Source organism: Haliotis rufescens, unplaced genomic scaffold, assembly GCF_023055435.1.
Source record: "Haliotis rufescens isolate VD_foot unplaced genomic scaffold, xgHalRufe1.0.p SCAF_21, whole genome shotgun sequence".
NCBI lineage: Eukaryota > Metazoa > Mollusca > Gastropoda > Lepetellida > Haliotidae > Haliotis > Haliotis rufescens.
The window spans coordinates 6,253,691-6,266,268 of record NW_025963902.1 but is presented as its reverse complement, the minus strand read 5'-3'; positions in this window follow the sequence as shown (position 1 = coordinate 6,266,268).

Sequence of the window (12,578 nt, the reverse complement as noted above, 5' to 3'; positions counted from 1 at the left end):
GCCAGAAACCTATGATCATTAGTTTCAAATCCTGGTTCGCCTCGATTATGTTTCTAGGTTTGTCAGCACCATACCTCTGAAACCTGCATCACTTCATGCTTTCCTCCAACATTAAGCTGACACGCCGCAATATAACTGAAATACTGTTTAAAGCGGCGTTAAACCCAACTCACTCACTCATTCAATGCACAAAGGAACATGAACACAGCTCATGTGACGTCACAGATTCATGACTCAAGATGTATGATTTGTCTCGTGCAGGATTAGCGTGTAAAATTGGGAACTCCAGTGCAGCATGTTGTATGAATAAGGACACTCTATGGTAACACTTGACTGATTGTTAATTTTGTCAGTAATTAGTACACATTGGAAACATCTCTTCTTAACTTACAAACTTCCCCATATGTTTCTATAGTTTGTGTTTCTTTTGGAGGTGAGAATATAAGATCTAATTTTCCAAATCAAGGTGCTGAAGAATTGAAGCCAAATTGTATGGGAAATCTGGCATCTGATTGGCTCAAGCACCCACGCTTTGACCAGGTGGTCAGTGGACACTCAGTGTATACGTGACATGACCACTTGCAGAAGTGTAGTCAGGTCAGCTTGCAGAGAGGTATTTTAGCGAAGTAAAAGATTGGATTTTTATGAGATTTATGTTTGAGGCATTATTTGTTTCAGAATACTGTTCTTGGACAACAGTGCTCAATGTATTGTTTTGATAGCTGTATCAATGTAAAAGTTCATGTCCCTGTAACATCAACCCTTAGGGTGTCATTTATAACACTGTACACATGATATGATGCAGTATAAATTTCTTAATGCCCTAGAGTACCAATAGTATTTCACTCCTGTACAATGCTTGTATTTTATTATACTTTCTTGACAACTGATTACCATGAAGCAGTGTAAGTTTCATAACACCCTAGAATATGGTTTACATCTCAATACTGGTCTTGTATTCAAATATACTTTCTTGACAACTAGTTACAATGATCCACTATCAGTTGCATAACACCCAAGCATATACATTTTTAACTTGTTTCATGATACTGTGTTTGCATGTTAATAATACTTTCCCGACAACTGGTTATCATGATGAAGTATCAATTTTGTATCCTATTGAATCGCCAGTATTTAAATACTGCTCCTGTGTGTTAAGCTGTGGAATAGCTGGATTATTGCTGACTGGAGTGTAAAACCATTCTTGTATGCTGATAATACTTTCTTGACAACTGGTTATGATCAAATACCGGTATCAATTTCATAACCCACAATGTCACCAGTATTTCAATACTGCTCTTACCAGGCATATTTTAAGCTGTGACATTACTGGAATATTACTGACAGCTGCTTAACAAATCTTGTATGTTGATAATACTCTCTTGACAACTGGCTATCATGATGATCCAGTGCTGCTGTTTAATATGAACCTATGGTTAATACCGAAAATGCTTGAGGGGGGGAGGTATTTTTTCAAAAATGACAAATCTACAAAATATCAAAAAATGTATTGTGAATATACTATTTTTGGAGACGTTGAATACGGTCATGTTATATTTGTTCACCTTCAGCTACCTGTAAAAGGAGAAATTGTAGGCCACTTTAATAAAAATGAAGTAATGTTGAATATGCCACTAAAACCACTGTCAATGACAATAGAAGTCATTGCGCTTTGTAAAACTCTATGAAAGCTTTTTTTGTTCTTGACATTTGATATTTTGATTCATAAGTTCCAGTCATTCAGATATATTAATTTGAGTAGTATGTATGTACGTATGCATAGGTTTCATCTTTGTATTTTGACGATGAAACTGTGTTTTGGCTTGACAATTTACTGTTATTTTGTCTTTATGATTTGAAGAATCATGCTGTTAAAATGTATTGGAGTTTTGGTTGAGTTGTGTTTGAAGTTTTGACAAAAGATGACAAATTGAGTTTTGTTGTTGACATGAAATATGTTCCCTCTTTTCAGGTCCTTGAAAATCACAATTTTCAGTTGGGTATTAAAATGAAAAAAAATAACTCTGTTACGTGAGGCCGATTATTTTGACTTCATGGTACCAAAGGAACTTGATACAAGATGTTTCCATTTTGAAAAGTCATGCAAGTCATGAGTGTGTCTTATTTCACGCCAGTATAAAGTATGCATTCGTATGTGTGTGCATGTGTGGGTGACTGCATACACATCTTGCGTGTGAGGTTGGGAGAATTGTCCCATTTTGTCAACTGTCAAACTTTCAAGCTGTAGTAATGCGACCATAGCTAATAACTAGACAACTTTCTCCTGACATTAACTTGTATGTCAAACACTACTCGGCTAGCCTAGTGGTTAAAGCGTTCGCTCGTCACGCCGAAGACCTGGGTTCGATTTCAAAGTTTATGATCATGATTACTATAACTTCCCACCCCGCCCCACCCTACCCCCTCCACCCCTTCTCATTTACAATATTAATAGGTGCATGCACATCACTAGAATACTTGATGTGTTTAAGAAGATATTTGTAAGCATAATAAGTAATAGATTTAACTGTGACTATCATCACAGGTATAATTGTTAAATAAGTCCCTTGCACAATACGATCTTGGTGCTATGACTACAGAAAACTATGGGTGTAGTGACCATTGTTGCATAAAGATCATTTTGTGCATGTGGGTCAAGTATTTCCGAAGAATTATGTTTTACTGTGAAAGGCTCCCAACTCAATATACTAATCATATCAAGTTAAAGAATACCTACATTTGGAAGGCTGTGTTGCAATACCCACCAGCCATGACATATTAGTCATATGAAAAGATAGGGTGTTCTTTAACTTCTTTTGAGTAGTATATGTCCCACTTATTTAATACTTTGATAGTGTTCCTGGTGTAGCAGAATTATTTTGTCATTTCATCACATTCATCTATGTAAATGATATGCCTAACCATTCCATACTGTTTTTGAACTGCTTGATGTAGAGCTTGTTGCGAAATGTTTCACTTAGTTCGCATAGGTTGTTTTTGTTGTTGAGTGAGTGAGTGAGAGAGATTCATCCTTGATGATTGTATTGTTGAATTTTAACTTTTTTTTGTACATATTGGGGGAACACCAATAAAGAGGAAAAGTGGGTTGGTTGTTTCGTTTAATTTTGTTTTACAGGAAACTTGACTTGTATAATTTTTTTACTTTCATTGATGTCAGAAGACATATTTTTGTGAATCTTAGAAGTAGTGTAGGTCTGCAAACTCCAGCATCCATCGGTGAAGATCCCTTGGTTGAAGATACCATCCCATAAGGGGATTGAGTGGTCAGGCTCGGAGAATGGGTACATAGAAGTACTGGGTTGTCTGACCCAGACTCGATTGTTTACAGACCACTGTCATATAGCTAGAATATTGCAGTGTTATACAACAAACAAAACACTCCTTCATCTTGGACAGACTCTTATCTTGCAGCCTGCGATCTACGTACTGCAGAAGGAACTGGACATTCATAATCCATGACTTGCCCATTGGGATTCCATGTTAGAAGTATTCATAACAGGTGACTTAATGAATTGGGTGGTGAGGCTCAACAACTTGGTTGATGGTGTGTCAACCTACCTTGACCATGCCGATTGTTGCTCATAATATCGATCACTGTATGTTCTGGTCCAGACTATTATTTACAGGCCACTGTCATATAGCAGGATTTTTTAGGAGCGCTGCTTTAAATCACAAACACACACTATCACAAACAGAATTCACTTCAGTAAGAATATTGTTTGTTTATGGCATTAAACAATACTCCAGCTGTATGACCTCAGCCTCAAGTAATCCAGTCAAATCAGTGTAGCCTTTAAAAAGGCGTATTTGGTGCAAATCTGGCGCGATTAGGAAGATAAGGTACATGTGCTCCTAAGGCTTCTAAGATGCTTACATACAGACCTCTCAATTACTCAAACAATCGGAACTTGTTATATGGACTAACGTTATATCTATTCATGGTATTGCAACAACAACAAAATTGCAAGCGATATTGTGGTATTTAATGAGGCAAGAAATTCGCAAGAGTTTGTTTCCATAAACTGGAAAAAAAATAACCAGGCCACGACAATTAAACGACTACTGTTTTGATGGGCTGATAACAGAATGGGCGGGACTTTTGTTGTGTTTGTGTGCTTTACGATGTCATTGATTTGGTTGTTTTGTGGGTTTTTTTAATAAGCAGTCTGTGAAATTATTATTTTTGACATAATCATTGCTAAGAATTGACGTAATTTAAAGAAAGTGGAGTGATCATGTACTTGAAGAAAAAGGGCTTAACACCAAAAGCCATCCATGAAGATATGAGTGCAACACAAGGGAAAGATGCCCCTTCACATGCCTAAGGAAAGATGGCCTTGTGGTTAAAGCGTTTGCTCGCCACGCCGAAGACCCGTGTTCGATTCCCCACATGGGTTCATTTGTGGTGTCCCCTGCCGTAATATACTGTTGGAATATTGCTAAAAGGGGCGTAAAACTTTACTCACTCACACATTCACATGCCACCGTAAAGAGATGGAGCCTTGAATACACCAGACATGAGATCCACGATATGGTGCTGACCGACAGGCGGATAACAGCGTCATATTGCTAGTTCAGTAGGTATCTCCTAGTAGAGAGTTCTTTCCTTTATGACAGCATACAGAAAACATACAGGTGATACAGAAAAATTCTTGCAACGATTTGTGACGATTTTCCGTTCATCCCTTTCCAGTCCGAGTCCAAACAAAACCGTGGAATCATTTGACATCACCAAAGAAGGCGAAGACTGTCTCATTAGCTGGGAAGGTAATGGCTTCCCTGTTTTGGGATATCGGGGATGCTATCATGGTGGACTATCTCCCATGAGGCCAGACAATGACGGAGCATATTATGCTGCACTTTTGAGGCAAGAATGGGATGAAGTTAAGGACGAGGCAAGCTGAGAAAAGATGTTATCTTCCATCAGGACAATGCACAAATCAGTCATTGCTACAATCCACGAGTGTTGCTTTGAAGTCCTTTAGAATCCTCTTTATTCTCATGATCTGCTCCGTCAGACTTCCATCTGTTCCCAAACGTGAAGAAAGCACCAGCCGGAACCCGTTTCGACCTAAACGATGACTAGCAGCTGTGGTGACGGCAAAGAGAAGGACTTCTGCGAAACTGGGATCGTTGGCGAAAGTGTATTTAATGTGGAAGGTTAGTATGTTGAAATTATAATAATGTATATAGGTCAAGTCTTTCTATGTGGGGCAAAGAACCTATCAGTCACCCCTTTTAAGAATCCTGCAACCTTCCAGCGGACCTACGCCACAGGGGAACTCAATCTCTGAAATCGGTGACATACCGTGACCCGTCACTTTGATACTGTCTTGAGTCAAGTCCATGCAGGTTTCTTTTAGCGGCTTTTTGAAGCAGTGGTGAGGGCTCCGGAAACAAACGCCACTGTTTCTGTTGTTGAAATGCCTTTTCCAGTTGCGTAGCGGGTTCCCTTTCTAAGCGTGGTGACCGCCTCCGTGGTCTAGTGGTAGTGCGTCCGCCCGGAGAACGGAAGGTCCGGAGAACGGAAGGTCCGGGGTTCGATCCCCGGCCGCGTCAAACCAAAAGACGTTAAAGACTTGTTGTTACCTTGTCTGGCCTAACACAAGGACTGGTCGGCTCTGAGTCAGTATACTGTGTCTGAAGGGGGTATTCGTGTTAAACTGCGGCATGGTGTTTCAGTGGGCACTATAAAACCGGCATTAGTCCGGACGATTACAAGCAGCCAAACACTCACACCCGTGCCTACATGTCGCTATATAAGTGCAATAATCGTGAATGCGACGTTCAACCCAATTTCACCTCACCTCGAAAGCGAGGTTGCCTTGCCGCAAAGGAACAGGGTCACATCTCACCCCGGAAACGGAATATTAGATTGAGAAGAATGTCCATGGCAGTCCAGGGCTTCGCTTTGACTGACACCAATGCTGCCTTTCTCCATTTCGAGGGGCGGAGGGGTAGTCTTGTGGTTTAACCGTTCGCTCGTCACGACGAAGTGATTTTCCGGGAATATGTTTAAAAGCGGTGTAAACCTAGCTCACTCACTCGTGTGTATCTCACCACCGTCCATGACGACCAGAATGTATTGGTCTGTGTGAGAATCGGAAAAGGGGTACCCAAGATCTTATCTTCCAGTATGGCAAATTATGTTTGATTTTTATTGTTGATTTTGAGGAATAAACTTTGCATACTTTGAGAATTATATTCCCATCGCTCTTGCATTTTGATACCTGCCTTGAATGCCTTTTGCATTAATCTCTATGCCGTAAAAGGCGATTATGCTTGTCGTAAAAGGCGACTAACGGGATCGGGTGGTCAGACTCACTGACTTTGTTGATGCATGTCATCGATCCCAATTGCGTGGATCAATTCTCATGATGTCAATCACTGGATTGTCTGGTCCAGACTCGATTATTTACAGACCGCCGTCATATAGCTGTAATATTGCTGAGTACGGCGTTAAACAACCAACCAACCAACCAATCCTCGTCAACACAAGCTAAATAGAAAACGAAAATGATCACTAAATAATTTCATAGCTACAGTGTCTTATTTTCATGCAATCAATTCTTAGCTTCAAGGGGTCGCATGGCTGCATTTCTCCCATTAACTCATTGTGGAGCTTTCAATGAAAATACACACCGCAACAGCGACTTTAAGAAGGACTTATTCAATACAATAGAAAGTATTTATGAGAGTATTGTGAACATAAACAACCATTAATATGCACATTTTATCTATCCCTTTGTGGAAAGAGGCTTTTTCTGAAGAATTCTGGGGCGGTCGGGTAGCCTAGTGGTTAAAGCGTTCGCTCGTCACGCCGAAGACCCGGTTTCGATTACCGACATGGGTACAATGTGTGTAGCCCATTTCTGGTGTCCCCCGCTGTGATATTGCTGGAATATTGCTAAAAGCGGCGTAAAACCATACTCACTGAAGAATTCTATTGTTGGGTTATTTTGGCAACTGTGGGCCCCCTAAATACCACATTAGGTGGAAATAGGACGATTATCAGAAAAGGGCATTGTTCTAGCAGAGACCCCTCGCCTGACTGTGAGGAATTAATATTGACCGGGATATGTAGTTACCTCGAAGTGAAGCAAAGGAAAGTGAGGCATTATCTAACAATCAACACGGCAAGGTGTGAAGGTTATACATTATTGCATGGCAGCCAAGGTAATATGTTCAGATAACGTCCCAGTTAATGTTGCTAGGTGTTTTAGTTTGCAAATGTCCTGGTGCGAAAACAAAAGATCACACCATTCTCACCGTGGCTTGTTTGTTTCGTATCGCCGCACCCAGCAATATTCCAGCTACACGATGGCTGTCTGTAAATTATCAAGTCTGGATCAGACAATGTAGTTATTGATAATATGAACATCCATCGACGGGATATGATGACATGCAATCAACCAAGTCACAGAGCCTGACCACACGATCCATTTAGTCCAGGATATATACTACTCAAAACCCTCCGATGTGTTCATCTGATTGCAGGGGGCACAGGAGGCCCAGTCGTCTAAAGCGCCGCGATTCGCTGTGCAGAGTTGCGTCCCTTGGACACGCCAGAAATCTATGATTGTGGGTTTGAATCCCGGTTCGCCCTGATTATGTTTCTAGGTTTGTCAGCACCATACCCGTGGTCGCGGGTTTCACCGAAGTGGTAAACGTCTGAGACCTGCATCACTTTGGGCTTTCCTCCAACATTAAGCTGACACGCCGTGATATAACTGCAATACTGTTAAAAGCGGCGTTAAACCCAACTCACTCATGTGATTATAGTTGACCTGTCGTGGCTGGTGGGTATTGCTACACGCAGCCTTCCAATTGTGTTTTCTTTAACTTGTTGAGTAGTATAGATACTCACCACTAAAAGAAACGCGAACCTTAGACACATATAGAGAAGTATGTACGCAAAGAAGAGATGTTTCCAACGTGTACCACTTAATGACATAATTAACAATCAGTCAAGTATCACCACAGTATCTTTATTCATGTCATGATATGCTGCACGTGATTTCCAAAAACGCTAATCCTGCACGAGACAAATGGTGCATCTCGAGTCATGGATCTATGACGTCACATGTGATGCGTTCATGAGCATCGGTTCACACAACATACCATCACGTTCGTTTGTGCATCAAACCAATCTAATATCTCTTGAATATGAGTAATTCTTCATATATTAACCAACATGCATGGTATTCGCGTTTCCTTTGTCGGTGAGTATAATACTGGGAGCTATACTCCCCAAAACCCATGGTCCCTCACTGTGGTTTATTGCTATACCAGATAACATGGAATCCAATTCTAAGTTCGATTTGGTTTGTTGTTTTACGCCGCACTCAGCAATATTACAGCTACATGACGGCGGTCTGTAAGTAATCGAGTCTGGACCAGACAATCCTGTCATTTACATCATGAGCATCGATCCACGCAATTGGGATCGATGACATGCATCAACCAAGTCAGCGAGCCTGACCACCCGATCCCGTTAGTCGCCTCTTACGACAAGCATGGGTTGCTGCAGACCTACTCTACCTCGAATCTTCACGGGCCCATTTGTGTAAGCCCCCGTGAAGATCCGGGTTAGAATCAGCAACGCATACGTGTCGTAAAATGCGACTAACGGGATCGAGTGGTCATGAATCGCGGACTTGGTTGATGCATGCCATTGTATCCTAAATGCGTAGATCGATGCTGACGATGTCAATCACTGGATTGTTTGATCCAGAAACAAATATTTACAGACCTTCGTCATATAACTGGAATATAGTTGAGAGCGGCGTCAAACAAACAAACCAAACAAATCATTTGTGAAAGAGAACCCAACATTTAGACAGGCAGTTTGCGCGATATACAAAGCTGGCAACCATGTGCAGGTAACAACGCCACTGTCACGTGGACACTGCCGCACGCTATGGTCACTACTTACTAGGAGATGTACTGAGGCAATCGATTAACTTATAAATATCAAGATCAATAAGTGAATACCAGTTGTTGTTATTGTAAGTGACAGCCAAACGAATGAAGCGTTCGTAAAATGTCAAGCGCTATTGTTGCCAGATTGTTTTTTTATTAGCGGTCTGTGGCAACTAGAATGTTTAAGAGTTATCTGCCGTTGTGTATAAACCACGGAACAGACTAGATCATTCGAGAGGCTTCGTGAGGTGACAGGTTCTTGAAGGCTGTATGTACCTGTATGAAGAGCGAGACGAGGAAGATTCGACGCCCTCTACTACCTGACCTTTCTACTTGCCGGTTTCCAACACGGTTTCCGGAATTCGAGAACGAAGCACGAAGCATTCAAGACATTCAACTGTGATAAATTCGTTCGTTTGTTGGTTGTTTAACGCCGAACTCAGCAAGTTTCCAGCTATATGACGGCTCGTGAGCATCGATCATAGCAATTGGGATCGATGACATGCATCAAACAAATCAGCGAGCCTGACCATCCGATTCCGTAAGCCGCCTCTTACGACAAGCATAGTCGTCTTTTACGGCAAGCATGGGTTGCTGAAGACCTATTCTACCCCGATCTTCACGGGCCCATTTGTGTAAGCACCCGTGAAGATCCGGGTTAGATTTGAACATCAGCAACGCATACGTGTCGTAAGAGGCGACTAACGGGATCGGGTGGTCATGGATCGCGGACTTGGTTGATGCATGTCATTGTATCCCAAATGCTTAGATCGATGCTCACGATGTCAATCACTGGATTGTTTGGTCCAGAAACGAATATTTACAGACCTGGAATATAGCTCACATAACTGTAATATAGATGAGAGCGGCGTTAAACAAACCAACCAAACAAATCAATTGTGAAAGAGAACCTTTAGACAGGCAGTTTGCGCGATATACAAAGCTGGCAACCATGTGCAGGTAACAACGCCACTGTCACGTGGGCAATCCAGTGACTGACATCATGAGCATCGATCCAAGCAACTGGGATACGATGACATGCATCAACCAAATCAGCGAACCTGACCACTCGGCCCCGTTAGTCGCCTCTTACGACAAGCACAGTCGTCTTTTACGGCAAGTATGGGTTGTTGAGGACCTATTGAACCCCGGAATCTTCACGGCTACCATACATGGGTACAGTGTGCGAACCCTTTTACTAGTGTTCCCTTTCGAGATATTGCTGGAGTACTGCTGCGCAAACCCAGGGTAGCCTAGTGGTTAAAGCGTTCGCTCGTCACGCCGAAGACCCGTGTTCGATTCCCCACATGGGTTCGATGTTTGAAGCCCTTTTGTGGTGTCCCCTGTCGTGATATTGCTGGAATATTGCTAAAAGCGGCGTAAAACAAAACTCACTCACTCACTGACTAAAACCATACTCGCTCACTTGTAATTTGATGCATCCAGGTGGTCACAATTTAAAAAAAAAGAAAAGTATCAGGCCATGCCAACTATCCGACTACTGTAAACAAACTAAATAAATTTCGCCATGAAACAGTTACAGTACAATAATAAAAAAAATAAAAAAATAAAAACTTCTTCTTGATCATAAGAAATATCTGCTAAAAGCAGAGATTCGGACTATTTTATAAGCATGTGTTTAAGAATCACTATTAAATAGTGGTGATACCACTTCTTCCCGAAAAGATAAGCGTATCCTGCCCAACCGGTGGCTCTCGTCACAAACACATACAAAGCAAGTCAATTTTTCACCTGAAAAAGCACGGTAACATGACCTGTCGAAGTCAAAATAGGGAATTGCATCGGATACCATTTTGGTCAATGATGCGTCAATGTTGGAAATGTCCTAGTAGAAATAGCATGCTCGGTTGCACCTCAAACGTTGTGAAAGCACTTCAACAATTATGAAATGTAGACGCCAAAGGCTGGAGCTGGACAGCCTGGTTCCCTCGGTATGCTGCGCTGGCGCAGTGTAGCGCCAGCGCAGTATACCCAGGTAAACAGACTTTGAGGGAAAGTTGGCTGTTGAAAGGTTGAAGTCGTCTTTCTTGTGGATGAGTTTTTTGTCATTATGGATCTTTGTACATCGATATAACTAAACAGATGAGGCGGTTTCACTGATTTCTTATATTTCTAGTTCAGGTGGGTAAATCAGTGGAAGGGGCGTGGTTATTTTACAATAATCGAGCATCAGATTATGGATATATCTGAAGCTTCACCGCTTACGTTTGATGCAAATTGTGTGAGTAGCGGGTGCTTCCGGTAGGGCAGGATATGCTTTCCCTTTTCGCGAACACCTGGAATCATCACTGATTTTCAGTGGTTCATTCATATAATTTGTCACCGCTATTTTTGCCAATGGAATCTGTTTCGACGGATAATCGGAATATTCTCTGGCGTTGCCGTTTCACATTAAACTTCTTGGCCAAATTCCCATTTTTAATTTTGCCAATCCAAGAAACACGCCCGTTCATATTTTCAGGAGATAAACTACTGTCTTTTCAATGTATTGTTAATTTACCTGTAGATTTAACAGCGCAAAATTTAATTTGGAACCGGAAGTGATGTTTCAATCAAAGGTGCGTTTTGTGATATAATACCTCCGACTGACCAATCAGAATCGAGTAATTTCCAAATTCAAGGAGGACGCATTTTCTACACGTTTCGTATGCCGTTCTGTTACGTGACGTCCATTTTTCTGCTTTTCCAAATCGTGATTGCAGCAACGATATCGGTGAAAATAAAATATTAATGACACTAACTGGTTTGGTCAATAAATACTAATACAGAAATGTATGTATGAGTCCAGTAATTTGTTGAAGAAACTCACATAACAATGCAGACATTGACTGTGACATATATACCTCAAAGTGTCTGTTAACATGAACTTGGTACACGTGGCATAGGCGTTAGGCTCAGATACAACAGAAACAGAACTGTTGAATAGGACTTCGCGTTTGTTTACATTTGTACAAACATGACAATGTATGTGGTATGTGGTATGTGGGAAGACCCGGGATAGAATAGGTCTTCAGCAACCCATGCTTGCCGCAAAAGGCGACTTTGCTTGTCGTAAGAGGCGACTAACGGGATCGGGTGGTCAGGCTCGTTGACTTAGATGATCCATGTCATCCCAATTGCGTGGATCGATGCTTGTGATGTCAATCACTGGATTGTCTGGTTTAGACTCGATTATATACAGACCACCGTCATATAGCTGGAATATTGCTGAGTGCGGCATTAAACAACAAACAACCAACCAAAACAAATGTGGTCAGAAACATCAGTTAAATAGAACAATATCAGTGGTAATTGTTTTAAGAGAAACTACCTAACTTCTGTACCTCTAGAGTGAGCAAGTTGGCTTAACGGCAATTATAACTGCATGTCATTAAGGACGCAAACTTGACACGACCATCAATGTGGTACCTGACTGACATGTTTTCACGTGCTTTCATCCGTATATATCTAGGGTTGATCATATTCATCAATTTTCTGAGGTTCGTCATATCCAGCAGGTATCTGAGGTGTTGGTCATATTTGGCAGTTATTTGGGGTTGGTCCTATTTTCAAACTGGGGTAATTGAATACCTTTGCAATATTGTTGTGTGTCATGAAAAGAACAAACAACAAAA